Raw genomic sequence first — 17136 nt, 5'->3', positions numbered from 1 at the left:
CATGTACCTCTTATCTCACATCTGGATAAATAAACTTTATTTTGCAACCCTTTGTGCTAATATTCTCACATACTTTTTTTATTTTATGAGAAAAGAGAATAATCTTGGAAAATGGACTATATTTAATATCTGTGAATTGGATCTAAGTTTTATTGTAACAGAAATCTTAGTATTTAGAGGCGCCTTCGGAAAGTGAAGAATCATTTTTATAATATGAGTAATTAACTCATACAATGTTGGTTTAGAAAGTTCATATATAATAAACTCTGTTTTAGTTATTTTGTGATGATGATGGTGTCAGGTTGCTGCTGCTTGTAGTGAGAATGGTAAGAACCTTTATTTAGTAATAGGATAGAGCCTTATGTGCCTGGAAGAGTGCCAGTATGGAATTATGACCTCACTAGAGTAAACTGGGAACCTCATCATAGAGGAAGATCTCAGAGTTGAAGCCCATGTTCAATTTGATTTGATTAAATTCTTTATTTCACACTCTTTTACACCTCTGTTACAAAAAGTTGCACAGGGTGTATTTACTTGTCTGCCTTCCTACTGAATTGTGAGGACTTGAGGACATGGATGCTATGTTACTTGGCTTTGTATCCCAATGACAAACACAGGAACTGACCTATGGGAATCTAGTAGAAACAAACTCTCCAGCAGGAGCAGGAAAATTTTTCAGGAGCATTGAAATTTAGCTGGATCATAAAAGATGAGAGAAATGTTTCCTGTCAGAGAAGTGCAAAAGTACCCGTCTGAGCACAGGTCACAAGTTCAGGATCCCACAAATGGTTTATTGAGTAAGAGTAACAAAGAACAGGTAGGAGTTGAGGCTGGAAAGTTAGTTTGGAGCCAGATTGTGGATCCTTTGGCTCTGATTTCAACAGAATATGATTTAGACGGATTGGTTTCTATCTCCTCTACATAAAACCAAATAACCACACTCTGGTGACCGAGAAAGGACAGCATTTGGAGAGCAACTCTGTTTACTCCACAGACTAAAAGTGAACTAGAAAAAAAAATCCTATAACTGTAGTCAGTTACAGTGAAACCAGGCTCCTTATACATCTACTGTGGCTGATACTTTTTATCAGAATCCTTGAATAGAATAACCACTTCACATTCGGGTTGTAATAAATGCTGCCAGCAGCCACTGTGCAGTTGTAGACATGCATCTATACATCAGATCCTATCGACAAGGCCACCCAAGGCATTTTCAGTCTCACTGTAGGGAGACATTTGGCTTCCCCTGTGCACAAAGCCTTGAGACATTTCAAATAGAAGCCAGCCTCTTGATTTGTAGAGATGCTACAGTAGATTAATTCATGCGAATACCATCTAGTGGGGTCCTAACACAATCACAGCAGCTCAAAGGGCCACACAGCACATCTTTTCACATAAGCTGCTTTCTACAATAGGGATGAAAGACAGGGAAGCCTGCAAACTCAGAACCAAAGATTTCCTTTCTGTACATTTTAATACCAGAAATGACTCCAGCAGGAGCTCCCTGCAATCCTTTCAAATTTGGAGCTGGGGTGGAAAAGGATTAGAGAGAGAGTGAGGCACCACAGCAGATAAACGTTGCCGCCCAGATAATTTCCCTTGTCCTTCCCCTCTATTTTCCTTTCCAAAAACCTACTTTCATCATTCAGGTCAGGTCTGAAAATTCCTTTCTCTCTGATAGATGTTTGGCATCTGTGCATGTGTTTGCCCTTCGTCTTTCTTCTCTTGGATGTCTTTACCATGATTTCCTATGAGAGTTGCTTTCAACTCCCTCATGTCCACTTCAGCGTAGGCTCTCCAATGGCAAAGATGTTGCCTATCTCGTTCACTGTCATATCTCAGTGCCTGGTTCAGCCTGACACACAGTAGAGTCTCAGTAAAAATTTACCAAACAACTGGGTGAGCAGCCAGAGTTATTTCTGAGATTCTCTTCCAAGTTGTCTCCAGCCACTGAATGGAAACTGTGAAGACAGACTCATTTGCAATATCCAACTGAAGGTTGTGGATTAAGGAAAAGGGCCTGTAGTCCCAGCTACTCGGGAGGCTGAGACAGGAGAATCGCTTGAACCCGGGAGCCAGAGGTTACAGTGAGCCGAGATCACGCCACTGCACTGCAGCCTGGGCTACAGGGCGAGACTCCGTTTCAAAAAAAAAAGAAAAGAAAAAAGAAAAAGGCTCAGTACCTCCCTGTCTCTTTTCATTCTTACAATGTCCCTGTCCTCACAAGCCAACTTCTTTTGCTGCTTCATCTCCCGTTAGACTCATGTACTTCTCCAGATGGATCACTAGGCTCCTCCCAGAGAAAAATACCCCTTTATGAATCAGAGCTTTGTCTCACACAGCATTTGGCAGGAGGACTGTTCTGAATTAGAGCAGCTGCTGCTCATGGTGGTGTGGTCCAAGTGTACACAAGTTTATTTAAGAATCTTCCATTCTTAGATAAATTAGCTTTAAAATAGCAATCATATTATTTTATAATGCAAAACTGCCTTCAATCTTCCATATTTCCCATTGCATTGAAATTCTAAACTACTTCCCTGCCTCTCCACCCTAGCCACAGTCCTGCCACACTAACCTTCTTCCACTGTCACTTCTTTACCAGGCTCTTTTTTACCCTTGGCCTTTGCAAATGATGCTCCCTCTGCCTAGACTGCTCTTTCACCAATATCTGCCTGTTTAACTTCTATTCTCTCAGGTTGCACCTTAAATGTTGCTTTGTCAAGAGGCCTTCTCAATCTAAAGTTTATCCATTGATGTCTGTCTCAGCACTCTTTTATTTTATGTGTAGCACTTCTCACAAATTGTAATTTTATATTTATTTTTTATTTACAAGTTTTCCCTTCTAAATTGAAAGTTCTTCAAGGAGAGGGACTTTGTTTTTATTACCATTGCATCTTAATCACTTAACACAGTTACTGGCACACAGAAGGTTCTTTTTTTTTTCTTCCACTTTAAGTTCTGGGATACATGTGCTGAACATGCAGGTTTGTTACAGAGTATACATGTGCTGAAGGTTCTTAACCTATATATATATACACATATATACGTATATATGTATGTATATATACGTACCTATACATGTGTGTGTGTATGTGTATATATATTAAACAGAGTCTCACTCTGTTTCTCAGGCTGGAGTGCAGTGGCGTAATCTCAGCTCACTGCCACCTCCACCTCCTAGGTTCAAACAATTCTCCTGCCTCAGCCTCCCGAGGAGCTGAGACTACAGTGCATGCCACCATGATCGGCTAATTTTTGTATTTTTGGTAACGATGGGGTTTCACCATATTGGCCAAGCTGGTCTCGAAAAGTCCTAACCTCAGGTGATCCGCCCGCCTCAGCCTTCCAAAGTGCTGGGATTACAGGCGTGAGCCACCGTGTCTGACCACAGCCCAATATTTTTAAATAAAAAATAAGAACAGAATATATCCTACCTAGCCATCTCCCTCCTACTTGTTAAAGCAGAAATGACCTCTATAGTATCATGGACAAATAAATAAAGAATCCACTACATTTTTTGACAGTTGTAGGATTAGGCTGCTCTGCATGTTATAAAGTTGTCTTTACATCAAGTCCACAATCCCCTTCCTCTAAAGTTAACTGTCTGGTTCCAGTTTTACAATATGGAGACATGTAGAATACATCTACTTTCGTTCTTTTATTTTCTTATATACTTGTTTTTAGTTTTAATTTTTGTGGGTATGTAGTAGTTGTGTATATTTATTGGGTACATATGATGTTTTGACAGAGGCCTGCTATGTGAAATAAGCACATCATGAATAATGGCATATTCATCCCCTCAAGCATTTGTCCATTGAGTTGCAAGCAATTTAGTTATACTCAAGTTTTTAAAAAATGTACACCTAAGTTATTATTTACTATAGTCACACTGGTGTGCTATCAAATAGTAGGTCTTACTCATTCTTTCTGTTTTTTTGTACCGGTTAACCATCGCACCCTCTCCCTAAGCCTGCCACTACTCCTCCCAGCCCCTGGTAACCATCCTTCTACTCTCTACCTACATAGGTTCAACTGTTTTGCTGTTTAGATCCCACGAATAAGTAAGAACATAGATGTTTGTCTTTCTGTGCCTGGCTTATTTCACTTAGCACAATGATCTCCAGTTCCATCCATGTCATTGCTAATGACTGAATCTCATTCTTTTTCTATGGCTGAATAGTACTCCATTGTATAAATGTACCACATTTTCTTTATCCATTCATCTGTTGATGGGCACTTAGGTTGCTTCCAAATCTTAGCTATTGTGAACAGTGCTGCTGCAAACATGGGAGTACAGGCATCTCTTTCATATAGTGATTTCCTTTCTTTTGGGTACATACCGAGCAGTGGGACTGCTGGATCACACGGTAGCTCAATTTTTAGTTTTTTTGAGGAACCCCCAAACTGTTTTCCATAGTAGTTGTACTAATTTACATTCTCACCAATAGTGTATGAGGCTTCCCTTTTTTTCACACCCTCGCCAGCATTCATTATTGCCTATCTTTTGGATAAAAGCCATTTTAACTGGGGTGAAATAATATTTCATTGTAGTTTTGATTTGCATTTCTCTGATGATCAATGCATCAGATTTTCAAGCACTAAATTTTTTTCTTTTTAATCAGAGATATCTACTGTAAACCTATTGGGATAATCTGCCACATGATATACATAATACTTGTATCTACATGCATTTGTGTTTTTTATCACAATAGGATTACACTATAATACTCTATGTAACTCTTTTGCACTCCATAATATTTTTGTATCTCTTCTTATATATCAGTACAACCACTTTACTCATGAAAACTACAGTACCCTGACTACTGAATGATTCTTTTTTAATCTTTATTTTATTTTATCTCTACTGTGTTTTCTTTATTATTATTATTATTATTATTATTATTATTATTATTATACTTTAAGTTCTAGGGTACATGTGCATAACGTGCAGGTTTGTTACATATGTATACTTGTGCCATGTTGGTGTGCTGCACCCATCAACTCGTCAGCACCCATCAACTCGTCATTTACATCAGGTATAATTCCCTATGCAATCCCTCCCCTCTCCCCCCTCCCCATGATAGGCCCTGATGTGTGATGTTCCCCTTCCTGAATTCAAGTGATCTCATTGTTCAGTTCCCACCTATGAGTGAGAACATGCGGCATTTGCTTTTCTGTTCTTGCGATAGTTTGCTGAGAATGATGGTTTCCAGCTGCATCCATGTCCCTACAAAGGACACAAACTCATCCTTTTTTATGGCTGCATAGTATTCCATGGTGTACATGTCAAGCACTAAATGTTTAAGCTGCCATGACAGTCCACAAATACTGCATTCACCCTATGGATGAAGTCCTATTCCAACTATAATAAGAAAATTTAGCCCAAGTAATAAATTTGTATTTTAAAATGGCGATAATGATTCTTAAATGATAAATATCTTAAGGATCAAGGGCCATGTTTAATTTGAAGCATTTTGTAAACCATCAAGTGTGATGCAAAGGTAAACTATTATTGTTATTTGTTATTATAAGTGAAGATCAATACAGAAGGAAAGATATGATCAATGTAGAAATAATCATTACAAGAGGCAGAATATAATGGGAAATAATAAAAACATAGAAGAGTTTGAAGACAGTGACATATTGGCTGGCAACTTACTTTTTGTGATGTCAGTTTCCACATTTGTCAAAGGACTCATAAATTCTTACCCTTCTCAGTTCCAGGATTTGTAAGGCTCAATTGAGAAAGTGAATGTGAAAACATTTTGGAAATGGAAACGCTATTCAAACATATGATAAGGTGACAGTGGTGATGATGACAATGATAATTTGGGATAACTTTTGAAGTAAGTTCTTGATTTTGACAGATAGTGCTAGAGGAGGAAGGGGGAGAAGACATAAAGGCTGAAAAACATCAGCAATGCCAGGGAACTTGAGCAGGAGAGTAAGTACAGGAGAATGGTGGGAGCTAGAGCTGCAGTTACAGTAGAGGGATTTGTCAGCCAGCTTGAGTCTTCTGCTGCAGAGGAATTTTTCTTTTTAGTAGGATAGAGGCACGTTCCCTCCAACTCAGACCTCAAGCGGTACTTTGGAAAACCTGCTTGTAGAAGGGCACTAAGAATGGCGAGGGAGAGTGGAAGGGGAGATGGAGAGACTGAGTCCAGCCATTAGGTGAGAAGAATGGATGGCGCAAGGTCCCTGAGGTTGCCAGAGAAGGTCGGGATCTAGAGCACAGGTGAAGATAAGCAAGAGTTACATGCCTTCCCTCAGACACAGGAAGGGCAGTGCTCTCATCAGTGTCTCGGAATAAATCACCTCTTGAGGACGAGGCACTAGGGTGGATCCGGGGCCGTGCATGAGAAAGGTGAGAAAGGTGTGGACCAGTCACTAAGGGGATGGACTAGGCCATCAACGAGAGGCATGAAAGGCTTGCCACACAGCCCTGACAGTCTAGGTGGGACCAGGGAGCAGGATTTGTGGTGGAGACAATTCATGGGTTTCACAGCTTCCTGTCATCTCAAAGCCTGGATGCGGGAATGAAGAAAATGGGCTGTAGACAAGCCAAGTCTGAGGGCTTCTGGCTCTTTCCATTTGTTCCAATGGGCTTCCCAGACTCCTCTCCATCCTGAATGTATTAGTTTCCTATAACAAAGTACCACCAACTGGGTGGTTTGAAACAATATGGATTTATTGTCTCACAGTTATGAAGGCTAGACGTTTGAAACAATGGTGTCAGCAGTGCCATCCTGTCTCCAAAAGCCCCAGAGGAGGATGCTTCCTTGCCTCTTCCTAGCTTCTGGTGGCTCCTGGCAATTCTTGGTGTTGCCTGTCTTGTAGATGCCTCACTCCAGTCTTTGTCTCTGTCCTCACATGGCTTTCTCCTCTGTCTGTGTCCCTTTTCCTTTTCTTACAAGGACGCTAGTCATACTGGATTTAAGGCCCACTTTACTCTGGTATGACCTCATCTTAACTTACATTTGCAAAAACCCTATTTCTAAATAAGATTGTATTCTGAGGTTCTGGGTGGACTTGAACTTTTGGGGCCCAAAATTCAACTAAATACATTGGTCTTTGTGTCCAATGGAGACTTCAGCTTGGGGATGGTCTTGAGATATAGCACTGTCATGCCTCACTTAACAACTGGGATACACTCTGAAAAATTTGTCATTAGGCAGTTTCATCACTGTCCAACATCATAGAGTGTACTTACCCAGACCTAAGTGGTATAGCCTACTGCACACCTAGGCTGTATGGTATAGCCTATTGCTCCTAGGTTACAAACCTGTACAACACATTACTGTACTGGAAACTGTAGGCAATTGGAACACAATGACAAGTATGTGTGCATCTAAACATATCGAGACATAGAAAAGGCACAGCAAAAATATGGTATTATAATCTTAAGGGACTACAGTCACATATGCAGTCCACTGTTGACCAAAACATCATTATGCAGCACAATTGTATCTAGAACTGGCCTGACCAGTACACGTAGGAGAAAGCATATGGCATTTGCCAAGTGTATTAGAGCTGAGAAATCATCCTACTTCTTCCTTTTATCTTCTTTTATTTATAAAGTCATTTGTATTCCAGAAAAGACTGTTATTTAGCCATTCTTACCTCATTGTTGATCCCTTAACACAGAGAAAATGATCCTGCTAAAAGGAAAGAGAGATTAAAAATGAGGTGAATCACTAAATCGTTAACACTATAACCACAGGCTAAATCAACGTGCACAGATAGAGCCAGGATTGCTTAAAATTGGTTCAGAGAGCCACATCTGTGCTGAAGGAAGCTACAAGTTTTAAAGTATTTCATTAGGTCACATGCCTATCTTGTTCAATTATAGCAAGTTCAAGGTCAAATCAGAATCAGCAGCCTAACCTGACTGTAGCATAGGGGACATTTTTTTTCCTGATGTTCCTAGGTGTTCACGGAATTTTCTTCTCTGAAGATTTGAGAATAAGTCTCATGAACTGCCAGCACCAGGACTAACTCAAACCATGCCCTCCCTACATGGCATTCATAACCCAGAAAGCTAGATCCCTTTTACCTTCTTCCTCAAGAAAGTTTGTAAACTAAAGCCCCAGGTTCTTGGATACTTAGATGGGCCTGCAAAGTTGTGTACAGAGGTAACTGAGGAGTCTTGGGTGGAAGAAATAATTTGAGCAGGAAGAGCTTCACCGCCTGCAGACCACCTGACATCTTACCGTGCTGGGCTTCAGCACTGTTGACATCTGAGGATCATCTAGGATTTTAGAGTTGGAAGGGACATTAGGATCATTTGGTTTAAGCTTCTCATTTACAGGTAAGGAAATTGACAGGGGAAGTAACTTGCTCAAGGACACACTAAGGGCTTTTGGCTGAGCTGGGAATAGACTGAGATCTCTTACTCAGCCCAGTCATATTTTCAGTACCTGCAACAGCATTCAAAATAAAACTGTAGCTGCAAGAAGGTGAGCCCAGCTCTCACATACACCTGCTCCGATTTAATTGGCATTGTCCAATTTCTGCCCTGAAAATTCAGGTTCGAAAATGCAATGGCTGAAATTGTTGGAGGTGGGTTTCAAAAGCACTCTCTAACCATCTCTCCTCCCTGCCCCCATCCCTACCATCCTCTGGCAATTCCATTAAAAATAACTCTGATTTTAAATTGGCCTAGAGATCATCATCGACTCTGCAATTATATAACCCTTCAACTGAACGCATTATCATACCAAGTAAGACCCAAATGAGTTTACAGCATGACTGTACTACCTGAGAGGAAAGCCAGACCCCTGCTGGGAGTCTGCACAGGCTCTGAGGAGACTCAGATGTGCAGGTTCCTCCCCTCCTGAGCTGGTGTGTGGGTGGGAGAGAGGGCGTGCTCCACAGAGTCGGAGCGGTGGAGTTTCCTTGTCTCTTCCTCTCCCATGACCAGGCAGGGCAGATACACAGGGGACTTTGCAGAGCCAGGTGGGGCTGATAGACGAGTGTCTGGCTCCCTCATCAGGAGACATGACCTAGAATTCCCTACACAGAAATAATTGGAAGGATATAGAATCCTAGATTCTGAAAATGCTAGTGCTCTAAGGATACTTAAAGACCATTTTGTCTGTAGATCTTTACCCTTGTTTCCTCAGATGAAGGACCTGAGGCCCCACGAAAGGGAGGGACTTCCAGGAAGCACTTGGGAAGATGGCGGCAGAGTCAGGACTAGACTCCAGCGCAGTGCACTCGGCTCTCGATGTGCTTTCCTTGCCCGAGCTTTGGATTCAGTCATCTTTTCTTCCCCACTCCTCTCCCCTCAAAATTTGAGGAAGGAGCCCCCTTCTTCTGATAAAGTACTAAAGAAATTACCCTTTGCAAAGATGACCCCGGATAGCAGCCTTTTTATTACTGGCTACTTGCGCAACATAGTGTAATGGTTAAAAGTCCAGATTCTTTGGTTTGACTCCCATTGCCCCGGTTTTCCCTTCTGTAATAATGGCTCTAACTTTACAAAGTTATTATAAAGAATAAATGGACAAATTCATGACAAGTACTCAGCACAATTCCTGGCACACAGTAAGGTCTGATACATACCAGGTGCTCTTCTTACTCCTCGGCCTGTGCATGAGGAGAGGGGTGATGGGAAGAGCAGCAGGAGCAGGTGGAGGCTGCCCTAAGGGAGCCTGAAATGTGGATGGTGGAAATAAAGAGGTAAGTGTGCCTCACTAGCTGAGCACACAGCCAGTGGCCACGTGGGCTGGGATATTTATGCTGGACTTTTCACTTAGCAATTCTGTGAACTGTGACCTGGGGCAAGTTACCAAATCTTTCTAGGCCTCAGATCTGCAAAATGAAAGGGTCCAACCAGAGATGTCTGAGGCACATTCCAGCTCAAATACCTGTAGATTTCTAGAAAAGTCTTCCTTCCCATTGTGAGAAGGGAAGAAGCAGAGGTCCTATGCCACCTGAAAAAGCATCTCCCAGACCGTCCCTCCCTCCACTCATTTAACAAAGCCTTTGTCAGATGCCAGACCCAAGTTTCTCAAAGGAATACATAGACTTATGTTGATTTTGCAACAGGGGATGATGAGAAGAAAAAGAATTGGCACCCCCCTCCTCCACAAATAGAGGTAGTGCTGAAAGCTCAGAGAGGGGGCATAGACTTTGAACTTGGAAGTAGCCTGGGTCGGGGTAGCTGGGGAAATAATAAATATGGCTCTTGGGTCTTCCTGACTCTCCTCCCATCTCCCAAAAATATTAATAATTGTCTGAGAGGCCAAGAGTGGAACCAGATGCCTCACCTATTTGGTGCATACTAACTAAATGGCAAGCACTGAGAACACTGTGTGTTTGTGTGTGTGTGTGTGTGTGTGTGTGTGTGTGTGTGCAGGGTGGAACAGGAAGGATCTGTGGAGCCCAGCAGAAAGCACAGGTTGAGAACTTTGGCTCTAAGGAACATGGCGCTTCCACATGCAGTGAGAGCTGGCTAACAGCCACGTTGTGTATCATCTCCCCGTCAAAGCAGGCCCAGGCCTTTACAGGTGCCAGACTCATCACCCACTTCATCATTGGTTCTCAGGTACACCAGTAAGTCTGTAATATACTGGCTGAAAGGTCGGAGGAAGCAGTGGTATGCCTTTATGTGTGGCTCTCGAACAAGTAATTCTCAATAAGTTTTTCTCCTCTCACAAAAGGGGAGCTCCAGCCACCCTTTCTGACAGGGCTGCTGTTTCTCCATTTGAGAGGAAGTTGGTGCTCGCCCAGAAGGTTTAGAAAGGGCACGAACCTCTGCCTTTAAAAACAAATCATTGAGAAAGAAAATGATGCAGATTTGATTCTCCCCATGGAATTTTTAGCAATAGTACTGCTATATCACAAGCATACCAATAGATAAACTTTATCCAAGCAGAATCATCAACAACATCTGAGTGTGATTCTCAGACTTTTCAACATGAGTAAGCCAATCTGGTTCGGTGGCTTTTCCTAGCAGAAAATTGAGATGTCTTACCACATAGCCTCAGACACTTAGCTTGATTTTTTAAAAAATTACCTGTGTTCTCCAGGGAATCCCTGCCTGGGATTCAGCCTACTTCCAGTTCTAGTGGATGCTAAGGTGTGCAGCCCAGATTCCCCTTTGGGACTATACCCTCTTCTTCTAGTTGCGGAGAGTCTTGGTGCCCAATGTGGCTGAGTGCCCCTCTTAGGATGCCCTGTGTCCAAAGAGCTCTCTCACTAAGGTCATGCCCCCATGGGGTGGAGTGGGAAGCCCACATCCAATGACTGGCATGATTTCTTTCCCCAGTTGAAGACATTTCTGAAGGGCCCTCTGTGCTTAGAGCTCCTCATGGCCCAGGATCCACTGAGGTCTTTGTGTTACTGGCATTGTGTTCCACTTTCTGTGCCCAGTTGGACTTCTTTCACTTCCTCTATAGGTATGGAGCCTTAGGGCTTAGTTTGAGCATTAAACCTCCTTCATGCAAATCTTCATCTGAGAATGTGATTTCTGGGACACCTGACCTGCAACACCAATTATCAACTTCTTTAGGTTGTTCTTAACTACACAAAAACTAGATCTGCGAGTATGAATTAACCATGCTTTTAATTTTTTTTTTTTTTTTTTTCTGTATTTTCTGATGCTTTGACATCCAGGGCATTGCTGTCTCTAGAGAGACTGCTCCTCCTTGGACCAGCCAATTTCTAGTGATAGTAGAGGACTCAACTTGCATATGCGCCTTTTGTATACAGATCAACCAATCCAAAGCCTACACCTTCAACCACCTCTTTTAAGGAGCTCTCACACTCCAGACCACTATCCAGCTGCCCTAATCACCCCCGGTGCCAGACGGTAGAGACAGTCTCTACACCCCGCAGCTCAATCAAGTTATTCAAACCCGATAATCCTAAACCTGCTTACTCTGCCCCTCCCATTCTTTGCCACTGAATCCACAGAGCCTCTCATCTGTGTTTTCCTCTTGCTCCTTCTGTCTCGCGACTGACCCTGGTGCTTCCCCACGTGGCCTGCATGGGGCCCATGCTTCCTATTTACAGGGATTTGTGAGTATAAATACTTCTTCCTTCTGGCAGTCATCTCCATGTCTGTGCATCTTACCACATCTGATTAAAACAAATTCCAGGTAAAAATTAAAACAAGGTATTAAAAAGAAGCTTCTCCAAACCAACAATGTATCTGAATCCCTTTATATATTCTGCTCTTTAAGATGACAGAACCATGGGAAAGACGCCGGTGTTACTTATTCCCCAGCAAGCTGCCTGATGCTCTCTGGCCAGGCTACAAAGGGCAGATTCCAAATGCTCCTGCTTTATACCCTGTTTCCATCCACCCTCTGACTCCTTGTGTTCTTTTCTTATTCTGGAAGAAAGCATGAACAAGAACCCTTTACACCAGAGGAACCTACCCAAATAAGCTCTCGGATCTTCTGAAGCTACTCTTGAATCTTCTCTGCCTAGAGCTCAGCCTTTTTAGCTCTGGCCATGTGGTAAGGTCTAAGCTCAAGTCTCTATTTATTTTCCCTTGTTTCTGTGGGGTCAACCTGATTCTAGAAGCATAATTCATTCCCAAGATGAAGTGCCTTTGCTAGTGACAAATATTAATACATCTCCATATTAAATGAGAAATCCTTTCGGTCATGCTTTTCTTCTGTTTCTTAACCATCTGTCCAACATATCACAATATAAAGCCTCAAAAGACATTCCAAGAGGCCTTTGAAGCATTCCTGCTTCCAAGTTTGGGAATCTCAAGAGGAACCTGAAATAGAGTTTGGGATGCTCTGTGTGGAGGCATCCGGGGGACATAGGTAGAAAGAAAGAACACAAGCAGCTGTACACACACACACACACACACACACACACACAATTGGTTTTCTAGGACACAGTGAAATATAGCTTTGCTGTATAAAGTCATTCAAGGATTGTCCTTTCATTAAATATTTTGTCCTAGCATGAGTTTGGAGCTCATACTGCTCATCCGAAACCTCTAAGGAGAAGTAATGCTGGGGAATTCATACACCTCGAGCCCTTCAAGAGCATGGCAGTGCAAGGATCCCACAGGACAGTGCTCAGTAAAGTTCTACAGCTTTACTCTTTTATTTAAGTGTAAGTATTTTTTGGGGGGGGTGGTGGTGGAATGATATGTTTCCATGTGACATCTTTAGGTTTTATGAAATCAGCATTTGGGGCAAAGACGTACTGTTTTTCCCCCCACCCTGGTGGCAAAAGTACTATACAAAATAAAGTCTTATTTCCAAGGCTGCTGTTAGTCAGTCTGAGGCCTTAGTGGGAAAACACTCCCTTTTTACTATATGTTGATTTCTTTGTTGGGTAAATGGAAATACTTTGCCCTGCTTTCCCCTATGTGGACACTGTGAGGCTTCCATTTCTGTGGTATGTTAACAAACCTTTGGAAGGGCTTTGTTACGGTCAAGTATCACTGGGGACCCCACCCACCTGATGTGCCTACCCTGAGATTCATATAATGTCCCAGCTGGCAGGTGACATCAGATTTTATCCAGCTAAACATCCTCACTTTACAGAGAATGAAACCAAGATCCAGAGGGAGGAAAGTAATTGCTGGAGACTACACAGGCTTAAGTTAAGTTAAGTTACATCTCTACCATCAACTTTTTCATCTGTATGTTAAAGAGGATGATAACCTCATAGGATTGTGGTGAAGATTAAATGAAATAATTCTTGGCATATTGCCTGACAAATAATGTTCTGTATAATTGCTAGCTACGTGTGTTGGAGACCAATAACTATTCAGGCTCCCCTTCCAAGTGCAAAGTTGTTGCTGACAAGACAGGGGCTACATTTCCCAGATGCCTTTGCATCTAGGTTGAGCCACGTGACTGAATGATGACTAGAGGAGTGTATGTAGAAGTGGTGTGTGTCAATGCTGGGCTAGGTGGTTAAGTGACAAGTGCCAAACCTCCCCCCTCTATTGGTTGGATTATGCCGGAGCAACTCTGTCATCCCTGAATGGTGGAGCCATACGATGGAAGCTGCCTGCATCCCCATCCCCAAGTTGTGGCTTAGATAACTGCCTGACCAGGACATTCAACTTTGTATGAGTAAGAAATAAACCTTCACTGAGTAAACCAATGAGATTTGGAAGTTATTTCTGCAGCTAGCATGAAATATCGTGACTAATATACCGTGGCTATTATTGGTAAAACAGGACATATGTTAAGAAAACAAAAAGGGAAATTGGAGTGTTTAGTCAGTGTGACTCTTGGTTACAACTGAGTTTGAAGGTGGGAAAAGTGTGCATTTGCCCATCCTACTTACACTAATCATCATACACAACCACTTACATTCTCCCGGTAATAAGCAGCAGAGGGCAAAGAGGCAGAGTCTAGGCTAGCTCTGTCCTCCCTAGGGGCTCACATAGCTTTTCTGATAAGTAGTAAGAGGCTTCTAATTATTTCAGCCTTGGCAGTACACGCCTGTAAAATCCCTCACAAGAATGGTAAAAGAATTAGAAATACTGCAGGAAGTGTAGCAGCCAGTGGGTTGGGACAGCCAGTTCCTGTCCTCCCTCTGCCTTTAGCTCGCTATGTGCCTTTGGCCAAGCTATACAACGTCTTGAGCCTTAGCTTCCTTATCTGTAAAATGAGGGACTAAAGAATCTTAAAGGATACTTCAGCTCTAATGATTTGAAAATTTTACTAGTTCATTCATTCAACAAACATTTATTAAGCACTGTGCTGGGTACTGGAGGCACAACGATCTTTAAGATATGATCTCTGGCCCCAAGATGCTCATAGTCTAGAGAGGAGTCAGGCATGACGGAGGGAGTCTTAGTGCAGTGTTCTCTGTCTATACAGCCACTTCTCGGCATCTTTCTCTATTTTAACTTGATGTAAAATAGAGGAAGGAGGGGATAAGGACTACCTCACAAAGTCAAGTACTCTAAGAAAGGTGCTCATGCTGGAACAGCCCAAAATCTGCAACATGACAACAATTCAGAAATATCTTTTTTTCCCTATAACAGTTCAAAAAATACTGCACTTTAGACCCCTCCCCCCACAAATGAGCCTATGATCTCATAACACCTCATTTTACAAGTGAGATTAAATAGCTCCTCTGAGGCCCCTTCCCTAAAGAGATCAGGTCCAGGCTCCCTACGCCAGTCATCCTGAGTCATGGCCTTGGGAAGGAAGGGGCATTTGAAAAAGCACCTCCACTGTATGCCCCATGGAGGAGCCAGGTGATTGCTTCCCACAGCAGTGTCACCCAAATTCCTTGCTTCAAAAACCTCTGGATTTCTTTTGTGGACACTATTGAACTGGAAGACTCTAGATGCTCCTGCTACAGATTCTGATATGTCTTGCTGTCATCAAGTCTCATGTCCACAGCTTTGACGTGTGGTTGCTGAGAAATCACTGGGCCAGTTGCCTCCTTAAACCACTTCAGCCTCAGTTTCTGTACATTTAGCCTTTTTTCAGTTAGGCTTAAAAAATCCAAAACTGCAAAACTAATCATGTACTCAATAAGAGTAGGGGGTTTGGAGTGTGGATTGTGGGGAAGAACCAGTGGTTACCTTCTGGTTGAAAGGATTCAATCTTCTAAGGAAAACAAAAAGCCCCTTACTCGGTTGCCATGGGAACAACTCTGCAATGCTAAGGATGCTCTGCAGGAGGCCGCCTGGGAGCCCAGCTGGGGAGAGGGCTTTCTTTTCAATGAAGCTTTCTTTTCAAAAATTTTACACTTTTTTTACAATTTGTGAAAAAAAATTCTGTCAGCTCCTCTGATTCCTGCAGGGGCTGGGAATGGTCCCACAGCCTCTGGTCTTAGGACATCTTTTTTTCATAGCTCAGCTGGCAAGAAAAAGGGCCATGGCCCAATATTCACTCCAAATGTATATGGAGTGGCTCCATATTTAAGAATTCAGACTCACTTAGGAGGAGAGCTTCCTCGTCTCCACTGCCACAGCCCTATCCCTGTCCCACCAGGATGAGATGACTGGACACCCCTGTGTGAAGAAGCCAGGGGAGAGCCAAAAGAAGAGCTATTTCAGAGAAAACTGGGGGGATGGGGGCGGTATGTGATTGGAGAGGGTTGCGTCTTTTCTGTGTGACCTTGGAATCCTTTATTGCTCCCACTTCCACACCATACATTCACACAAAAATGGATAGTGATTATTGGCTCCTGTCCCATTTGTTTTCTTTTGCTCTTTTTCACAGAGGACTCATTTCTCAGCCCACTTGCAGATGTTTCTGACTCAGACACACCCATGGGGTCCTCGTGCCCCAACCACCCCTGTAGAAGAACTCCATCTTTACTGGTTCAAGGACAATGGGGAGGGATCTGATGAGCTTTGATGTCAGACAGACTTAGCCTGGCCTGCTCTGCCACTTCCTGGCTCTGTGACCGGTATCAGGACACTAAAACTCTATGACTCAGTTTCCTCCTCTGTGATGGGTAGTAATAACCCCTACCTCCTAGGATTGTTGGGCATATCCTGTGATACATTGCATGGATGGCACTTAGCCAGGGACCTGGACCGTAGCGGGTATTTAATAAATGTAAACTAAGCAAAACAAACAAACAAAGTCCAGAGTAGATGACCTTTACAATTTTCCTGCTCATAGGAACCTGTGATTTCTGTTCTCACTTATCTATAAAAAATATTTTATGGGCCTGGCATGGTGGCTCACATCTATAATTCCAGCACTTTGGGCAGCTGAGGCAGGAGAATTGCTTGAAGCCAGAAGTTCAAGACCAGCCTGGCCAACATAATGAAACCCTGTCTCTACTAAAAATACAAAAATTAGCGGGGCATGGTGGCGGGTGCCTGCAATCCCAGCTACTCAGGAAGCTGAGGCAGGAGAATCGCTTGAACCTGGGAAGTGGAGGTTGCAGTGAGCCGAGATCGTGCCACTGCACTCCACCTTGGGTGACAGAGCGAGACTCTGTCTTAAAAAAAAACAAATTATAAATATCCTCTTTGGTTAAAATTATTCCACCTTTTAAAATAATGTCTTATTACTCTCTCCTTTTCTCATTTTCCCTTAAAAGTAATTGTTTATGTTAAAAACAAAGAGCATGGAATAAAGAAATACAATGTTAATGATGTGTTTGGGTGGTAGTAGACTATGTGAGGTGGCTTTTTTTTTTTTTTTTTTTTTTTTTTTTTTTTTTTTTTTG

The 17136-nt window shown here is 42.5% G+C and overlaps 1 protein-coding gene across 4 annotated transcripts in view; it reads right to left on the bottom strand.

Moving 5' to 3' along the window:
- SLC8A3 (solute carrier family 8 member A3) overlaps positions 1–17136 on the bottom strand; it is a 142981-nt gene that overhangs the window by 63078 nt on the left and 62767 nt on the right. The window lies entirely within an intron of this gene.

This window comes from Piliocolobus tephrosceles, chromosome 6 (assembly GCF_002776525.5).
Source record: "Piliocolobus tephrosceles isolate RC106 chromosome 6, ASM277652v3, whole genome shotgun sequence".
Lineage (NCBI taxonomy): Eukaryota > Metazoa > Chordata > Mammalia > Primates > Cercopithecidae > Piliocolobus > Piliocolobus tephrosceles.
Note: the sequence above shows the minus strand (reverse complement) of the source record. Positions and strands in the feature narration are given on the sequence as shown.